Source organism: Acomys minous (assembly GCF_964271855.1).
Source record: "Acomys minous genome assembly, chromosome: 2".
Taxonomy (NCBI): domain Eukaryota; kingdom Metazoa; phylum Chordata; class Mammalia; order Rodentia; family Muridae; genus Acomys; species Acomys minous.
In genome coordinates, this window is record NC_140484.1 from 28,144,636 (window position 1) to 28,165,731 (window position 21,096).

At 39.5% G+C, this 21,096-nt stretch overlaps 1 protein-coding gene and 1 long non-coding RNA gene across 2 annotated transcripts in view; one reads left to right on the top strand and one right to left on the bottom strand.

Moving 5' to 3' along the window:
- PRKG1 (protein kinase cGMP-dependent 1) overlaps positions 1-21,096 on the top strand; it is a 1,157,800-nt gene that overhangs the window by 15,166 nt on the left and 1,121,538 nt on the right. The window lies entirely within an intron of this gene.
- On the bottom strand, positions 5,690-20,837 carry LOC311587428. The gene is made up of 3 exons (XR_014775861.1): positions 20,762-20,837; positions 17,669-17,878; positions 5,690-7,165 (listed from the first exon to the last, which is right to left on the bottom strand). It is a non-coding gene; the product is annotated as an uncharacterized lncRNA (long non-coding RNA).

Consider the following 21,096-nt stretch of genomic DNA (forward strand, 5'->3'; position numbering starts at 1 on the left):
GCTTCCAAGCTTCTGATAACATTCACTAGTCATATTGTTTAATGTCTTTGAGCTAGTTTCAGCTCTGTAAAGTTGGGTAAGACCCCTTCACCTTCCCAGACTGATACTGTGCTAGGAACCCAAATTAAGCATGAGGTAAATGACTCATGTGCTAGACAAGGGTTCAGGTTTGCTCCCAAGATGGGGATGTGACTCAGAGGGAGCTTTAGTCAGGATGACATGGTGCCATAAGAACTACTAGTTAACGCTTAAGAATGCACAGGAGACAACTTCCTGAACAGAACACCAACAGCCCAGGCCTTAAGGTTAACAATTAATAAATGGGACCTCATGGGGCCAAGAAGCTTCAGTAAGGCAGAAGACACTGTCAAGAGAACAAAGCGACAGCCTACAGACTGGGAAAAGATCTTCACCTACCCTTCATCTGACAAAGGTCTAATATCCAAAATATATAAAGAACTCAAGAAATTAAACACCACCAAACCAAATAACCCAATTGAGAAATGGGGGTCAGAACTAAACAGAGAATTCTCAACAGAGGAGTATCGAATGGCTGAGAAACACTTAAAGAAATGCTCAACATCGTTAGTTATCAGAGGAATGCAAATCAAAACGACTCTGAGATACCATCTTACACCCATCAGAATGGCTAAGATAAAAAAATCAAATGACACCACATGCTGGTGAGGATGTAGAGAAAGAGAAACACTCCTTCATTGCTGGTGGGAATGTAAACTTGTACAACCACTTTGAAAATCTATCTGGTGCTTTCTTAGAAAACTAGGAATAGGGCTTCCTCAAGACCCAGCTATTCCACTCCTTGGAATATACCCAGAAGGTGTTCTACCACACAACAAGGACAGATGTTCAACCATGTTCATAGCAGCCTCATTCATAATAGCCGGAACCTAGAAACAGCCTAAATGTCCCTCAGTTGAAGAATGGATAAAGAAACTGTGGTACATTTACACTATGGAATACTACTCAGCTATTAAAAACAAGGAAATCCTGAAATTTGTGGACAAATGGATAGAACTAGAAATGATCATAATGAGTGAGTTAACCCAGAAGCAGAAAGACTCACATGGTATATACTCACTTATAATTGGACACTAGCCCGAAAGGCATGTCCCATGAAAGTCTTCACTTACCAGGAGATTGGGATAGATATGAGGACATCCTACTGGGACTCTAGGTAAGAGAAATATAGGAGATGGGGAAATAGAAGGACCCAGACGGTCCTAGAAACCAACAAAAATATCATGATGGGTGAACCAGGGCTCAATCTATTGCACTAACCAAAGACAATACATGTAGTAAACATCAAACCCCTACTCTGATCTAGCCAATGGACAGGACATTCTCTACAGTCATGTGGAGAGCAGGGACTGACTCTGACATGAACTCTGGTGCCCCATATTTGATCAGGTGGGGAGGCCTGGTGGCACTCAAAGAAAGAATAAGCTGGCTACCAAGATGAGACTTGAGAGCCTATGACCATATAGTGGGGGAAGAGGTCCTCCTTGGTCATAGACCTAGGGGAGGGAAATAGGGTGAAAGTGGGAGGGAGGGAGGAATGGGAGGATACAAGTGATAGGATAAGAATTTAATCGTAATCTGAATAAATTAATTAAATAAATTAAAAAAAAAAAGAATGCTCTCTGAGAAGGCGCATCCTTCGTGTGAATTTATTTGTTCTTGTTCACAATCCCATGGCACTCTGCTGTGTTTCCAGTGCTTATTACCATTCTGTGTGCTCTGTGCACATTGGAGACAGAGTTCAAATACATGACAGGACATCCAAACATCGAAACACCCACTGAAGGAGAATGCTAGGATCTCGGAGCTCTCCCGCTGTACTGTGTGATAACGCACAGCAGGTGTGCAGGGCGAAATGGGAGGAAAGTAGACATTGTGAAGACCTTCTGATCCTCTGTAAATTGCAGTGCACATGAAACTACTTATGGCATCAAAAGTCCCAGGCTCTATTTTCAAGGGGAATTTAGGTACCACCCCCCCCCAAAAAAAGATGTGTGCCTGATCTCCTCAGGAGAGCTGTGTCTGTAGGAATGTCCACAAAGGCCATGTATCCATATGCACTATTTCCTGGGGCTCATGAAGTTAATGTGCGTATGTTAGTGAGCTTGAAATTTCAGAAATTTGTGCTTTCATACTTCGAATTCAGGGTGTCAGAAGGGATCTGCTGCCACTTAAAACCACTGGGGAGGCTCTTTTCCTGGCTTTTGGAGGTCGCTGACCATCTTGGGCTTTTTGTGACTTGTGCTGATAGCACCGCACAGTCAGCCTTCATGGTTGCCCAGCTGCCTTCCACAGTGGCCGTGACTCTATTTCTCACTTGCTGTGAGGGCTCTTAAGGCATTCTTTTCATCTGGAGTTTAAAAAGCCTGTTTCTAATTAAGTTCTAATTTACAAGTTCTGCGTGGGTGTAAACCTTAGGTGACAAGTATTTAAATCACAACACCATACAGTATGTGTTTATCTCCTGTCAGACCCCCAGTGCAAAGCTATGACTAAATTCTTTTTTTTTAAATTTTTATTAATTTATTCTTGTTACATCTCAATGGTTATTCCATCCCTTGTATCCTCCCATTCTTCCCTCCCTCCCATTTTCTCCTTATTCCCCTCCCCTATGACTGTTCCTGAGGGGGATTACCTCCCCCTGTATATGCTCATAGGGTATCAAGTCTCTTCTTGGTACCCTGCTATCCTTCCTCTGAGTGCCACCAGGTCTCCCCCTCCAGGGGATGTGGTCAAATATGAGGCACTAGAGTTGGTGTGAAAGTCATACCCCACTCTCCACTCAACTGTGGAGAATGTTCTGCCCATTGGCTAGATCTGGGTAGGGGTTTAAAGTTTACCGCCTGTATTGTCCTTGGCTGGTGCCTTAGTTTGAGCAGGACCCCTGGGCCCAAATCTTGAGTCTGCCGGGTCCCCTGGAAAAGAGAGGGTACGAGAGGGGGAGGACATGTGCACACGCCAGTGATGTAAGGTTTGTAGAGACCTTTTCACCTTGCATGGCGTTTTCATCTGCCTTTCCCTACTCCTTTCAAAGTCTTGATTTTTCAAAGGATGAGCTGCTACCTGAGAGTCAATTGGCTCAGAGGAGAACAGAACTTGGTTTAGAGCAAGAAGCCACTGGTAGTTTTCATTGATGTATCTTAGAGGGGAAAACCTTTTATAATTTACAATGCTGTAGTTCCATATGCTTTTGGTAAATTGTTTCTTTATGGTTACCAGAAAATACATGAAAGAAACCTTAAGTAAAATAAAATCAGATCACCTTTGGTACATTTCTCAAAGCAGTGTCAAATAAATACTAATTAGCAAAAGCTTTAAGTATTTCAGCCAGTTAAAGTCACACATTCTCAAAGACCAGGGTTACACTTAGGTGTAAATGGTTTTTAAGTTGGTGTTATTTTATGTTTAAAAGTAGAATTTAATGTAGTTCTCCTTACCCCAAGCTAAGAGATACATATTTTATAACCTAAGCACAGAGTTTTGTTAATTCAGGCGGTTCTATTACATTGTACCCTGGAGACCATAACCTCTTTATTATTTAAGAGAAACTTAACAATATGAACTAGCTAAATAGTATAATTAGTTGTTTACTTGTATATAAAATAAGCTATATAAAGAAGTCTAGTTATCATTTGAAAGGTAATGGAAATTGTGATAGTATGCACATATTTGGGAAAAAGTATATTAGAAAGTTAATGAATCACTTTTTTTTTTATAGTACTGGGCATTAAATCCCGGTCTCTGTACTTGCTAGGCAAGCATTTTGCAACTGAGCCCCCCCCCCCATTTGTTTTGAGAGAAGATCTTACTACATTCCCCAGTTCCATCCTATCATAGCCTCTAGAGAAACTGAGGTGATAGGTTTGTGCCACCAGATCCAGCAAATTCTTTCTGTATGAGCATGTATGGTTATGTGTGTATGCTGTGCTGCAATTGCTCATGTGTGTGTGTGTGCACTTGTGCATGCACGGGTGCACACCTGTGCATATGTGTGTGAAGGACAGAGGTCCTGCAGGTGTTTTCCCCTATTGCTCTCCACTTTATTTTTTGACATAAGAGCTTTCATTGCACCTGGAACACATTATTTCAGCTACAACATCTGGCTAGTGAGACCTTGGTACCTGCTTGTCTCTGCTTCCCCAGTGCTGGTTACCATGGCATCTCTTAGTGCATTCCATGTGGCTGCTGAGGATCTGAACTCAGGCCCTGATGCATGTGAGGCCAGTGCTTTAACCACTGAACCGTCTCTCTGAGCCATCGGCTGACTAGTAATACTAATCAAGATGCTCCTAAAGGCCTGGGTTTCTGAGGATAGCTTTGCTCTCCATGATGACAGAAAGTATTTAGGATGCACTGTCCAGTACGGTCTCGTAGAAGCTCTTCGCCAATGAGAATCTGGTGGAGCACAGTTGCTACAATTGTCTCCAGTGTTTTGCTTTCTCACTGTTGTAAGAATCTTAGGAGTAATTTAGCTAGCTGTTTTACTTCATTAAACGTTACTATTGGAAATGCCCAAGTGTCTCTATGAGTAAGAGGGAGGGTCGGCAAAGAGTAGCTCCAGTTTGAAAAAGTTATTGGTTCTCATGTTGTGGGAAGTCCCATGGGCTCTCTTTGGTGCCAAGTTGCTTTGAGGTAGTTAGTTTAAGAGGCAGATGTGGAATTCCAGGGAGTGAGCATGGAACAGTGAATTCCACTCCCTTGCATGTCTTTGGCTCTGTTTCATATTGGCTTAAGGCCACTTATTTGGATGCAGATATAAAGGGCATCTCTGTTAGATTTTCATAAGGCCAGATGCTATGAGGGCTGAGATTCCAAAAGGTTATGATTGGCAAGAGCACTGATTTTACAACCCCATCCATGCATGCAATGCCCTCTCCTTCATCACACAGATGTCCAATTCTCCATGATGACCCTCAAGTGAAATTCATGGGTAACTTCTCTGCACACGTAACTATTTGAAGGTATATATGGGTCCACAGTACTGTGAGTACAATGTAGAGAGTAATGGGAAATCGTACATAATAAAATGGTAAGTTTTAATACACAGGTTGGGGATTATCATTGGAAAAGAAGCACACAGTGAAGACCGCAAGTGTGTGTGTGTCTTCGCTGACATCACTTTATACAACAGCTGAACAGAATTTTTGAAACTCGGCTGAGTCTTGTCCATTGTAGTGTTGGCCACTGAGGTCATACCTGCCAAGTAGCTGGGTTTCCTAAAATAGTGACCAACTTTCTGTAAAGTTTCTGACAAAGTAAAGTACTTACGTCTCTCAATTTACACAGGAGTTGCATTCCCAGGGCAAATTTAAGTCAACTACAGCCCATGCAAAAATAAATACACCAATTATATGTAAAGCAGGTTGAAGCTCTAGGCTTAGATGGTTATGAATAAATTTCCCTCCTGCCTCAATAACCCTGTGGGATTTGAAGTTGTGTGGCTTGTGGAATAATTCATTAGTGTACAGAATTCTGTGGATGTTAGGACAGAGCGATCCAAAAGAACAACTTCAATTTTATAAATTCCCACAAGGGGGCAGTGCAGTCCCCACTGAAAGTCATTGAATAAACTTAACCTGGGAACTGGACCTGTGTGTGTGTGTGTGTGTGTGTGTGTGTGTGTGTGTGTGTGTGTGTGTGTGTGTTAACTAAAATGTCTTCAGACACTACTCATTATTCCCCGGCATCCAAGACAAAACTATCTACAAGTGAAACCACTGAGCTGAATGCAAATATTTTAAATAGTGACTTAGTAAACAAAAAGTTCCCTATGAAATATAAAGCAAAATTCATAGCTATAAATAACCTCACAGAAGCATTTTAAAAATCATTTAGTAGCTAACATGTAAGCCATCTCTGAATCAAGCAGGAAGTAACATTACTAAAAGTCATTACAGTTCACCGATTTCATCAATACATGAAAGTATTTAAATGTCTGTACTTATTTTGTTTTTAATGCAATTTTATTTAATAAGCCTAGAATGCCTAATATCTATAGGCATTTCAAGAAAAGCTTAAGATACATGATTTCCCTGTGCTTAATCATGGAGAACAAATAGCCACAGTGTTTCCATATTTAAGTAAAGGTATTTCATGGCTTCTGCAGGGTTCCTGGAGGCAGTTTGACAACAGATGGTTATCATGGGATTCCAGTTGGAAGGAAGAAAAATTTTATGATCAAAGTTCTTTGGTGTCCTCTGGGAAGGCATTGTGATACGTATCACATACACATATATATCAAATATATATATAGTTTAGCTTATGTCTACTTTGTGCCAGTCATTATTCTGAATGTTGAAGCTGCATTGGTCCCAGGCATACAGACCCTCCAGTGTAGTGATAAAGAAATATAACAAGTGAGGAAACACATTACAAAGTTCAGTTGTCAAAATCTGATAGATTCTAGGATGAAAATAGTTTACAATGTAATGGAAGGCTGCCTGAGGTCAGGTTGGCATCCGTGGTCCTTCTATGGCCGGGGACTGTGTTCATGTCTCATGGCCCATGTTACTATCCAAGGCCATGATTGTGCTACTGCCTGAGGGCCATGATGGTGTTCCATGCTGTGGCCAAGGTCATGTTGATGTCTGTGGTCTGTACTGCCACCAGAGACCGTGTTGAGGTCATGGTCTGGGCTGCTGCCAGAGGCTGTGTGGATGTCCGCGGTCCATACTGTTGTGAGAAACCGTGCTCTCTGCTCCTGTTGACCGTAAAGGGCAAGGAAGCTTCTTTTGTAGTTACGTCGATGACCACAGTCGAGAATGACCTACAAGGCTTCTCTATAACCCTCTGTTCACCCCAAAACAAACAGCCTAGACAGCAAGGCATCAAAGAGAACTCTTTAAAACTGTGACAGGAATGCTGAAGCGTAGCTCTTCACAGAAGATGGATCTTTTGGGGGTGAAGAGGATTCAGTTTTCTTTAAGGGGCTGGCCACTGAGAGTTTGGTCATGCTCCAGAAAATATATGGGCAACACAAATTGGACTTGGTATATATGTATTTTCTCCTTCTTCTTCTTCTTCTTCTTCTTCTTCTTCTTCTTCTTCTTCTTCTTCTTCTTCTTCTTCTTCTTCTTCTTCTTCCCCTTGCCGGAGTGGGAGGAGGTCACAGGTGGGCCTGGAAGGACTGAGAAGTGAGTATGGTCAGGATGCATAATGTGAATTTCCCAAATAATCAGCAAAAATTATTATATTGGAAAAAAGAAAAGAAAAGAAAAGGAGGGAGTGAAGAGACCAGTTTACATGCTGGAGGTAAACAGTCTGTTGTGACTTTTTGCAACTAGATCCAAGGGTGAGAAATAAATTGTTCTGACATGAGGAAGAGTCTCTTAGTCAGAACGGGTGTGTGCTACAACCAGGCATGGAAAAGACATCAGTGTGTTGGAGAAACTGAAGGGAGATAGTGTTTTGGAACTGTCAGAGACACTGGTAGACATCGAGTTTCTAAAAGTCTGCAGAGTGCAGCTCACAGGGAGGCAGGGAAGCTGAGCACAGCCAAGAACATGGTCCAAGGATCCCAATGGCATGAGTTCACCTAATACCCTTTAATTTTTACTTTTACTTATAAAATGAGATGCTGAAGCATATGCTTCTAAAAGGGCTTGTGAGAATGCAACATGTCACTTATGGAAAACGCTGGAAGTGGACTCACTTTTGTGAATGTTAACTGTTGCTACTACCATCAGCACGCTTCCTACTGCCTACCACCTGGCTGTGTAGGTCATGTTAAAGAATTTGGGTGTTTATCCTGCCACAGAGGGACTTCTTGGCTTTAGAAAAATTCTAAACCAGAATCAACAGTATGAACCCGAGACAGGTTGTGAACACGAAACGTGAACCCAAAACAGGCATAATTATTTATCATCAAGTGTTGAGTATAACATCTCTAAAAAAATGGATTCACTTATGAGTGCTAGCCTTTGGTCCCTCCAAATCCTCCCTTTGAATGATTTGAATCATTCACACAAACACGGACAGGCTTCTCAATAGTTGAGCAATTGTTGTTTAAATTATCTTAGTTAACGTCTCTCACCTGCACAGAGAGGGATGCCTGAATAATGACAAAGAGTTGAGTGTTGTAGCATGAATTTCTGGTGCCTCAAAATAGAGAGGACATTATGGATATTCCGAAGCACTGTGGAACCATGAAGAACCTTAATTCCTTTTGGCTAAACATATGGACAGTGCTATTGAGATTTTTTAGGGCTGCAGTGCTTGCTTTGAGCTTTGCTCTGGAATCCTCCGCACCAGGGTCTGACAGAAGTGGCCAGGGCTTTAGATCTGTTGATCCCTGTTGATGGAACACAGTGTTCCTCCTTCCAGGAACTGCTGCTGTGTGCAGCTTGCTTTCTTTTCACATTGCAGATGCCCCAGAGGACACTGTCACTTTCTCATCGTGTCAGCCAGTGGAAGCTGATGCTGTCTTTATTCGTATGAACTAGTTGTCTGCAGTAGCCTGGTGGGAAGTCTAATCATTCCTTAAGAGCAATGATAGTAATCAAATCCAGCTGTGCATAATAGAGATTTATAGGGAATCCAGACTTCGAACCCCTTTGGCTCTGCTTGTCAGTGATGAGGCGGGACGTGCAATGACACTTTGCTCTTATCCCCATATTAAGAAGGGCAGTGGAGGCTAAAGACCTGAAGGCCTGGGAAAGTTGGTGTATGATCTTAGACTTCCTCGTCTGATCCCCAGAGTTCTGAGTCTGACGCTTAGATATGATTCTGAGTTAAAAATAAACAAAGGCTGGCCTGGGATATTTGGCTCTTTTGCTTCCTGTTTTTCAAGCAACACAGAGTAAGGCTGATGCTCCTGTTTCTCTGTGTCGTTGATGGGTATTTGAGAGAAACTCTCAGAAATTCATGATTGTTTGTTAAACATAGGGCAAGACCATTTCTAACTCACCCAAGAGAGATCATGCCCATATCTCAAAAGAATGGCATCTTTGGGATATTCTTTTGTTGCTCTTTTTCTTGGGAAGGTCTGTACATCCGATAAAGTCTTTCTTGGGAGGAGATTGCAGTTAAACTGTTCTTCTCCCAGGCTCCAGGCTGCTGTGCATGGCTGCTTCCCTTGTCTTCATCAGATATTGATTTAGTACCAACTCTGTGGAAGGCAGTGTATTCAGAGACTGTAGTATATTGAGCATTTTACTTTCCTGTTAATTACCTATTCCAATTGCAGATTTGTAAAAGGAGATCCTCATTAACTCTGATCTCAAGCGGGCATTCCTAGACCCCAAGCTCAGTTTTATTCTGTGTCATGAAAGTTCAGTAAATAACAAAATGAGTGCCTCCTGTATCCTGAACACTCTGTCCTGTCTTGGGGAAATAATGCACAGCCAGAGACAGTTGCGGAACAGCTTGTAGATGTGGCTAGAGGAAGTTCTCTTGAGTCTTTGGGGTGAAGGTGGGGTTCTGATAAATACTGTGACTGAAGCATGCTGGTAAAAGAGGGAGGAAGACCTAGCCAGGGAAAGCATCCCTGATGAGAAGGGAAGGCCAACACAGCACCTTGGGTGAGATGATCTTAGTGACCTATGCACAACACACACATCTTCCTGTGTGTTTTCAGGACTTCAAGCATCCAGAAAACAGTTTACTACAACACATCCATCATTGACCAGCCATGCTTAACTTCAGAATACATTGCATTGCAGTACATCAAATGGACAGGAGTCTAAGTTGGGAGGTGAATGCGTATGGGCCCCACCCCTTTCCGTTTTTGTTCAAGCATTTCAATGTTAACATGCTGCAAAATATGAAATGTTCTCCCATTGTGTTTTTTTTTTTCTGCAATTTTTAAAGCCTTTTCTTTTTTGGTCCTCTTCTCTGTCAGTGAATCTTTCTTGCTTTTTCCCTTTGTTACCGTGATTGAACGTTTATTACTATGACTGAGTAAAATTACCAGTTCTTGACAGAAACACTGTACATATTTCAGGCTTGACTGGCTAAATACAACACCACTTCAAGCTCCATCATTTCTGTAAAACATTTGAAGCATTTTGTTACTTTTCTACTGTTATGACTATCATCTCTAGAGGTTGTCCAAAACCAACAAGATACCTTGTCAGTATTTGCATACTGTACCTCTATAAGCTATTACAGTCTTATAGGATTTTGTTTTTTAATTATAACTACAAAGCAGTAAAGAAGGCAGTGTCCTAACCCCCTTTACATCTGAGAAAACCGAGTCTCAGTCTGCTCAAATGAACCCACTCAACCTAGCCCTCTTATTCTTCCTGCCTCCTAGATAAGACTGCCTGTGTTCTGAGCACCAGACCAAATCATCTGTGCATTCCTATGAACTTCAAGGTTCTTTCACCCAGAGCAATCTTTATTTATCATCATTATTATTAATTATTATTTTACTGTTTCTAAGCTAGATTCTACTTGCAAGCAGCTTGAATTAATGTCATGGTCTTGTTCCCACCAAATCCCCCTAGCTGAGAGACCTTTCTCAGAGATTTCTTTCAGTGGTCATTTATAATGAGTTAAAAAGTTAAATAATTCAAGCCGCATTATAATTCAAGTGAGATAATATATGTAAAAGAGACTTATCAATGAACTGCAGCATGAGATACTTTTAATGAAATCATTAGGAACAAAATGTTCCACTAACACAGAGCTTCAAACTTTCTGAGTTTGTCTTCTAGTTCAAAGGTCATATTATTTGGGATGACACCATTATAACACAGTTGTACTGGTCTCTACAGCTTCCTGAGGACGAGTCTGGGAGCATTACAGTCTTTTTATTGGGAGTGTTATCATATCTAAACAGGGATGGAAAAGCCTCACTTACTTATTTCATTATTAGTTTTTAATATATACCTGTCATGCTCACTGTCTGTCAAGCATTGTTTAGAAGATTTTCTGTGTATAAATTATTTGGTTTCTTCAACAACCCCAGGAGATGGGCACTGTGATTAACTATATGTGGAAACTGTCATTGTTTTCCCTTCCCCGCTGAAGGGCATTTTTGTTGGCTGTAGAAGTCTCGCTTGTGATTTCTTACCTTTCTTACTTTAAAGATACCATCTTTATTGTGTTCTGCCTTGCATTGTTTTTGACACAAAGTCTGTGACAAGTTTTATGTTTTTTAACTCCATAAAATACCTTTGCCTCTTTGCTTGAAAGACTTTGATCTCCTCATGGATTTTTAGCACTTTGGTTAGGACAGCTTTGGAGTGTTTCTGTGACTCTGTGGAATCAGAATTCAAGTTCAAATATTTCTAGAGTCCAAACTCACACTGTCTCTCACCACCCCCCCTTTTACTTTTTGCTTTTTATGAGACACGTGCTTCTACATGTATCCATGGCTGTCCTGGAACTCATTCTGCAGATCAGGCTGTCCTTGAAGTCAGAGATCCTCTGGTCTCTGCCTCCTAAGTGCTGGGAGAAAGATGTATGGCATCAGCACCCTACTGAGTATGCTATCTCTTCAAGGTTAAAAGTCTGTTTTTCTTTGTTTATTTAATAGGTACATAGAAGCTGAAGAATGTAAAAGTGGGTGTCCTGAGCCTCAGGTCACTGTTCTCAATCCCTTAACACTTGGGATGCAATCAGAAACAATTCATTTATTTTTTTGAGAATTTAATATACAAGTACAATATTGATGAATTTTCTCCCTTCCCTGTCCTCCTACAAGTCTTTGTTTGTCTCTCTTACTCCTCAAATACATGGCCTCTTATTCTTTAATTATTATTGTTATACATACACATACATTTATAAATACAGCATGCTGAGTCCCTTTCATTTCACTCATATGCATATATATTTGGGATTGGATAACCTGTCCAGGGCATCATCACTGGAGAAGACTGATTTTCCTTCTTTCGGCAACCACTGTCTATAGCTCTTCACCTAGGAGTGGGTGGGGCCTTGCGAGATTTTCCCCATCCATATTGTCATATTATCGAGTGTTATTGTTCAATCTTTTAGGATACCATGTTTTTGGATTTTTTTTGGCAACAGCTTCATGTTGATATAGAAGACAAACTCTCACAACAAATCTTCTGACTTTGAAAAATGTTCCCACTCCCCCTTCTGAAATGTTGCCTGAGCCTTGGGTGTAACACTTATGTTATAGATGTATCAACAGGTGATAGGCACCCTGTGGTTAGTGCCCTGCATTTGGGCCAGTTGTGGCTTTCTGTAATGGTGTCTCTCTGCTGTGAAAAGAAGCTTCTTTGATGAGTAGTAATATCTACATTCATCTGTGGGCAAGTATTTGGGATGCTGTAGAAATTATACTGCTTTGGGAAAGTGGCAGTTGTACGTTTTCTTCTAGGGTCCACATCTCAGGTAGTTGAGTAAAGTTTACACACTTACATGGAAGGCATGAGTTTCTTCCTGTTGAGTGAGCTGCAAGTACAATTAAATATCAGTTGGTTATTCCCAAGATATAAGTGCCACTATTCACGATGGAATATTACTCAGCTATTAAAAACAAGGATTTTCCAAAATTTGTGGACAAATGGATTGAACTAGAAATGATCATAATGAGTGAGCTAACCCAGAAGCAGAAAGAGTCAAATGGTATATACTCACTTATTACCGGACACTAGCCCAAGGGACAGGTCCCATGAAAGTCTGCACCTACCAGGAAACGGGGATAGAGGTGAGGACATCCTATTGAGACTCTAGATGAGGAAAATATAGAGGATAGGCAAGTAGGGGAACCCAGAGGGTCCTAGAAACCTACAAGAAGAACATTATGATGGCTAGATCTGAGCCCAGGGATTCTGCTTGATCTAAGGCACCAACCATGGACAAAACGGGCAGTCATCATCAAACCCCTACCCAGATCTAGCCAAGGGACAGAACATTCTCCACAGCTAAGTGGAGACTGGGGACTGACTTTCACAGGATCTCTGGTGCCCCATATTTGGCCATGTCCCTTTGTGGGGGAGGCCCAATGGCACTCGGAAGAAGGATAGAGGACTACCAAGAAAAGACTTGATACCCTAGCACCATATTCAGGGGGAGGAGGTCCCCCACAGCCACAGTCATAGGGAAGGGGGATTGGGGTGAAAGTGGGAGGGAGGGAGGAATGGGAGGATGCATGGGATGGGATAGAAAATGAGATGTAATAGGAATTATTTTTAATTTTCAATAAAAATGTGTAAAAAAAAATAAAATTAAAAAAAAAATAAGTGCTACTATTATTGCACCTTTGGGGACATCTTGCCTTGCTGGTCACTGTGGTTCACAGACATCACAGTTGGATAGGGCTATTGATTGCTTTCCCCTTTCTGCAGCTGACAGAGCATCTTCTAGCCCTAGGGAAGCTAGTTCTCAGAGGGGAGGCTTCCAGTCAGATCTAGGTTGGTGTCTCCAAGTCCTCTGGCTTTTCAATTTCTTGGAAGCAGCCAAAAGCAATGTCGATAACCTATATAGTTTTGCTTGTTCCTACTCAACCAACAGCTAGAAAAGGCGTTTCTCATGTCTGTTTTGTTATGTAGTCTACAGCCTTTGGGGGAGCATTGTCATCCATTTGGCTTAACTTAAAAAAAATATATATATATACACACACACACATACATACATACATACATACATACATACATACATCCCCATATTATGCAATTTTAAGCAAACATAAAATGATTCTCTATAGTTTTTCAAGTTCTCTTACTGCTATTTATACACTTTCTCTCCTTCTGCATTTGCATTACACCTTGCCCAAGTAAGTTCCTGAACCCTCCTTATAGCAGCTATATTCTATTATACCATCTTTAGAGCTCCTTTTCTCCTCGCCTTGCCTGTTTTTCACTTTCCTAGAAATGGGTAACAATTTTAGCAAAGTACAATACACAAAATCACCTTATAAAAATCATTAGCCTTACCAAGAAGAGACTTGATACCCTATGAGCATATACAGGGGTAGTAGGTCCCCCTCAGTCACAGTCATAGGAGAGGGGAGTAAGGTCAAAATGGAAGGGAGGGAGGAATGAGAGGATACAAGGGATGGGATAACAATTGAGATGTAATATGAATAAATTAATAAAACATATTTAAGAATATCATTAGCCTTTCTATGTACCAACAACAAATATACCAAGAAAGATCATGAAAACACCCCCATTCCATATGTGTGTATGTATATATACCTATATATGTGTATATATATATATATATATATATAGTGTGTGTGTGTGTGTGTGTGTGTGTGTGTGTGTGTATTCATATGATATGTATAATGAACAAACATGACCAAGGAGGTGAAAGACTTCTACAATGAAAACTAAATCTCTGAAGAAAGATATCGAGGGAGACACTAGAAGAAGTAAAAATGTCCCTTTCTCATAGATTAGTAGAATTAATATTGTAAAAATGACCATTATACCAAAAGCAGTGTACAAATTCAATGAAATCCCAATTAAAATCCCTATCTCATTCTTTACTGAAATAGAGAAAAAAATTCTAAAATTCACATGGAACCACAAAAGACCCAAAGCAATTTGAAGCAAAAAGAACAAGCTGTGGGAATTATCATTCCAGAGCTCAAGATATATGACAGAGTCATAGTGTTAAAAACAACATGGTATCAGCACAGAAGTAGGCATGTAGATCAATGGAGCAAAATAGAGGAATGAAACATGCATGCACATGACTATAGTCATCTCATATTTGACAGAGATGTCAAAATAACCCACTGGCAAAAAAAGAACATATTCAATCAGTTGAGTGAGGAGGAAGCCCATAGAGTGATAGAGGGTTAATATTCAGAATAAATAAAGGACTCAAACAAAAGAAACAGCCAAGGATAAAAAGGAACATAATTACAAAGTAGGTTATGTATTTGAACACATTTCTTTCTTTTTTTAAAAACACATTTCTTAAAAGAAGAAATAAAATTAGCCAAGAAACATCTCAAAAGGAGTTCTTTATCTTTAACAATAAGGAAAATACAAATTAAAAGAACCTATAGAGTTCATCTTAGTCCAGTCAGAATGACCAAAATCGAGAAAATAATTGACAAGCAGTACTAGTGGGTGGGATTTCACAGTGGTATGCCCACTAGAGAAATCAGTGTGGACAATTCTTAGAAAGCTAAAAACAGGTCCACCTCATGTTCCATCCTATTCCACAGATGCTCAGCTGTGTTCATTGCTGATCTAGTCACAATAGTCAGGAAATGGAAACAAGCAATGTGCCCTTTAGCCAATAAATGGGTAATTAAAATATACTATGTGTACACTATGGAATCCTAGTCAGCTCTGAAGAAAAATGAACCCATGACACTTCTAGGTAAATGGAGTAAGGAAACCCAGACCAAAAAAGACAAACTGTATTGTTCTCTCTTATTTGTGTATCCTAGCTCCAAATCATTAGATGTGAGAGTATAGCCTCAGAACCCAGACCTGACATTGTCTAAGTTTTTTTTTTTAAATGTCTGGTCTTAAAACTCAGAGAAATGAATTCCAAGTTGATATCTCTGTGGCCACTAGATAATAAAGCTTTAGAGAGAGACTTTCAATTAAAAGTTACAATTTACCTACCTTTGCCTACAAAATGGTAGAATTAAAGGTATTTTCCACCACGCTTGAGGTAGAGGCAGGTGTATCTCTGTGAGTTCAAGGCCAGCCTGGTCTACATATTGAGTTCCTGAATTATTTAACAGTTTCATACTATGTTGGTTCAGTATCTCATCTGTTGTGAATAGTGTATCAATAAACATTGATGGGCAAGTGTATTTGTATGCTAAGTTAGACACCATTGGGTGCATACCTAGGAGTGGGACAGCTGGGTCATATGCTAGTTCTACTGTTTGGAATTTTAAGGGACCTTTATCCTGTTTTCTATAGTGGATGTACCAGTTTACATTCCTACCACAATGAATAGAGTTCTATTTTTTCTACACTGTCACTGGCATTTATTGCTGTTTAATTTATCCATAATTGTCCTTATGTTTGGAGTGAGACAGAATCTTAATGAAGTTCTGATTTTCATTTCTCTATAGCGAAGAATATTAAGCATTTGTTATATACTTTTGCCATTTGTATTTCTCTACTAAGAGCTGCTTAGTTCACCAATTGATTTTTTTTGATAAGAGGGCTATAACCATTTAATAGGAAAAATATTTCACTCTTACCACATAGTGCATAGAAATATGAATATTCATATGCAAAATAACAAAATGAGCTACTTAGTAAGTGACACATAAAAAACTAATTCAAAATAGATCAAAGAACACCATGATGCAAATACTAAAAGAAAACATGGATTCAAAGCCTCTTAATTTCTTAATATTGGGGTTGGAAATGGTTTCTTAGTTATGCCATGGAAGACCTAAAACTCAAAAGAAAAGCTGAAAAATTGAACTTCATGAAAATAAAAAAGATACAAACAAAAGATAATAACAAACAAGCTACAGAATGAGAGAAAACATTTGCAAACCATATTATCATTACCCCAAATTTGTAGAAGATTCCAAAGACAGCAACTGAAGCCACTGAAATGGGCAAAAGACTTGGATGGACATATTCAGTATGGATAAATGACATACCTATGTGAAGATTCCAACATTGTTCACAAACATGGAAATATAGCGCCAAATGACATTGAGATATCACCACAACTCAATTACGACAGCCGATGACAAAACCAAGAGAACAAGAATTCTTGAAGAAATTTATAATAGGACTTTCTTTGGAGTGCCAGCTCCTGAATTACATGAAGACGAAACCGTGACCTGAGCTTTGGCTTGCTCCCCAACTAGCTCTTCTTTAAATTGTCCCATTTATACTTATCTACGTTCTGCTATGTTGCTCATTAACTCTCCTCAGTGCCATATGTCTGACTTCCTCCACATCTGGCTGGCAAATCCTCCCTTCCCTGCCTCAGATTCCTTCTCAGAATTTCTATCTCTGCCGGAAGTCTTTCCTCTCCTGCTTCAGCCGTTGGCCATTGAGCTCTTTATTAAACAAATCAGAAAGTGTTGGAGGAGGAAGTGTTTACAAAACGTGATGCAGCCATACACAATGCACAAAAGATCATCCCAACATTTTAGTTCAATAAAAGGCTCTTTCTCCAACATAAATAATGTATATACAACAAGAACAATTATGAAAGCTATCAAGTAAGAATTACATTCACAATATTTAGTCTACTTGTATTTGGCAACTTTGCAGAAAGTATTCTAATATCTATCCTATCCTGGTGAGTCCAAGCTTCTGAACCTAAATCACTTTCTATTACTATTTATGCTTTTATATTCTTTAACGCTCATAACTTGCATTTAGCAACCTGAAAATAGCATCGTTTTTAGACCTTAAAACATTTTCTTAGATACTTCACAGCTTAAGCTTTCATGCCTCTCAACCTTTATACATTTTGCATTTCTTTTGTGATTTTCTTTTCAATTTGGTAACAAGGAAAACAGTAAGACTATAACTATCTAGTCTTCAACCCCATTAGAGTCCTGAGTAGGATAAATATTTCCTGAGTAAAATAAGAAGTACAGAGCAAGAAGCTTACAAAACGATAGAAAGGACAGAGACTTTTGGCTGTCTGAACAGTCAACCAAGGTTCCTCTGCAATTTTGGGGCATCCATAGTCAGCCTTACAGGACCAGAATATCTGACAGAATTTTCTGTAAAGCGGAAGTTATGAAGGACTGGCCTACCTTATCCAGGCAAAGTTTGGCAGTCGGCTTCCTCCCTGTCCTGCTTGTCCACAGCTTGTACAGCATGCTGTCAGCAGTTGAGGTAAGGGCCGTTTGGTTCCTGGTGGCTAGCCTTGTCACGTTTGAAGCAAACTCCATATGGTGGTTCTTTGATGCCCATCATTTTCTTTGGTGTAGTGTGGGGGAGTTGTCAGGAACAGATGTGTCTCACTGTCATGAAAAAAGCCTTTTATTATTAAAGCATCTTTAAATGTCATATTCTGCAGATCTTTGAAATGCTGGAAGACTGTCTATTTCAGTATATCTGAATATGTAAACATTTCTTGTTTCTGCTTTCCATCTGCTTAACTTTGAAAACAACTATAGCAGGATAAAACAAAGATCATTTCTGTGATTAACTAAGCTGGTAGCTAACATGACCATAAGTTTGATTGACTGACTATTAACTTGCAATTCTTAATTATCATAAACAGTTTGTAGAACTTCACAGTAAATTTTAAATGAGTCGCATAGGTACAACATCTTAAACAAGAATTGAAACATATATGCAGTATGTTGTAGCAAGAATAACATTAAATTTGTATCAATACACAAAAATCTATATCAATGTAAAATTTTTTTAAAAATATATTTTATTAATTTATTCATATTACATCTCAATTGTTACCCCATCCCTTGTATCCTCCCATTCCTCCCTCCCTCCCATTTTCCCCTTACTCCCTCCCCTATGACTGTGACTGAAGGGGACCTCCTCCCCCTGTATATGTTCATAGGGTATCAAGTCTCTTCTTGGTAGCCTGCTATCCTCCCAATGTAAAATTTTTGAGGCTTGTTGTTGCTCTGTAATTTAAAAGAAGATTCAATAATCTACCCTTTTATCCTATCATTCTATATCCCCCCTCTTTTTTCTTTTCATCCCTTCTCCCTCCCCTTCTCTCTAGTACTTGATAGGAAAGAAAGAAGGAGGGGTAATATAAATAGTAGGAGAGAAAGAAATCCTTGAATCTAAACTCCTTTACTCTGTCTCCTCCATGACCAAGACTATTAACAACTTACAGCTAACCCCTCTTTAATGATGACAAACACCCAATCACCCGTAGAATGACCAAATGCCACCTCTTAGGAATGGGGCATCACTCTCTTAAAACTGCTTCCTGGAATCTGGGGGTGACAGCATCTTTTGGGGCCCTAAAAATTGGGATATTGCCAAAGTCCTGAAACAGCTACCTATATCATTTGTTTTCCAATCTCTGTGTGAGGGTCCTGGATGGAACAGTCTACGGTATGAGGCTGGACCATCTTAGCTAGCCATTTTGAAGTTGTTCTATTCTGACTTTTTGAGGAAACAGTTACTGAGGCATCCTGTGAGGCTGGATCACCTGGGATACTTATCTTGTCTTCGTTGGTGTCTTGTCCTTTTGTTCTAAAAACATACAAACTTTTAAAGGTAATACACACATATATGGAATTTGCAGTGTACACAAATCAGCTAAAGATGATTCTCTGCTCTTTGAGCATGAGAAAGGCATCAAACTTTATATAACCAAATTGTAATAAAAATCTTCATCCATGCTATATGAAAGGATGGCATGTAATTATAAGTTATGGGGAACCTGTAGGCCAACAAGATTTACTGACTATGCAGTGACATTCATGTCGCATCCAGTTTCAGAGATGTTCCCATGTAGAGGGATCAGCATATATGTCACCTGTTTTGTTGTTATTCTTGGTTTTTAGTTCATGCCTGTAGCCAAGATTTTCAAGAGGTCTTCCACAGTTAGGTCTAATCTTAACTAACTTTGATGGAATCCACAGTTTTTTTTCTCCTGTGGAAACAAAGGGATAACATCTCCGCCATTCTGAGGTTATTGCATAATGTAAGTTGATTTAATTCAGCAGTTCTTTCTAAAATACAGTGCTTATCAGCAGTGGTACTACCTGTCTCATTGTCATTTTAAAAATGTAAAGCCAATAAAGCATTATTTGATTTATTTCTGGGAGATCCCATGTCCCCTTATTTTTTTTTTATGAGCATCTCCTTTAAAGCATAGTTTGATCCTTGTACAATTGCCAGGCCTGTAGTATTATAAGATATATCTGTAACATGTTCTAGATCATAATGTCTAAAAAATTGTTGTACTTAAATGCAACCATATGCCGGAGCACCATCAGCTCCAATCTGTAGAGGCATTTCCAGGATAGCCACAGACTCTAATAAATGCTATCTCAGAATCATCCTTTTCAGAATACAAAGCAAAATCCCACTGGAATTTTGAATATGAATCTATGATATGGTACACATACCTTAATTTTTCCAAACTGTGCAAAATGAAACACATAAGCTGTTTTATGACATTTCTCTAAGGTGGCATTATTAAATAGAATCTGTATTTTTAATTCAGCATATAGACCTCCACCTATTAATTGATCCTTGACAATATAAATATATTATGTAGCCTGATTATGTTGGTTCATAGATAAATTTTATCTAGCATCTCTATGGGCTGCCATCTTGTAATCTGCTTTAGCCTGGATTCCTCTGAACAGAAGGATTTTCCAATCTCCTTCTAGCACCTCTATTCTAGCATTTAGTTTTTCGGTCTTCTCCTCTTAGTCTGTTTTACTCTGATCTATCTTTAAAAGGCTATATAAAATTGCAATCATTACTGAAAATATAATTATTTGTATGCTGATAATTGAAACAAAATCATACAGGATCAAATGCACTCTGCCATTGTATTCTCCATTATTTTCAAACACAGAAAATATTTTCTTTTTAATCTAACTCCTAAGGAGACTTCATTTTATTATACACTTTCACAGAACATTTTTACTTAGTTTTTCTTTTCTCTCCCCTTCCTTCAGAGACTTTATTTTTTTTAATATTCAAACTCAGTATTTCTTTCCATGACTGTTTAGTTTCTTTCCTTTCTTTAGCACCTATGCACCTTTCAAACTATTTTTAAATCTATTTCTCTTTCTTTCTCCTTCATTTGGAGACTTTATTATCTTTGAACTATTTCTTTCTATGATTGTTTATACCTAGTCTCTGTTTTTTTTTTAGCACTTAAACACAATTCCAAACATACTCACCCAATCGGAGGTTCATCTGTGTTCATGTGTTTAGCTTTTCAGTCTGTGCTTGGAGTTCTTCGGGCGTGCTATCCCCGGAGCACCTTCTGAGCTGTTCGGCTTAGCAACTGGTGGTGGTGGCTGGCTTTGCCCTGCCTTGGGTCAGTCCCGCCCTCCGCTTGACCCTGGCTGCAGCACAGTCTGACTTGCTCATGCTGCAGCAGTGTTCCTTTGCCTGGTGCAAGTTCCCATGGTTACCACTGCCTGTTGCAGGCACTGGCCAGGAGCTGCACCTACCAGCCCAAGCTCTGCGGAAGTTGCTGGGTCTATTCTGAGGCAGACATTTCTACATAGCC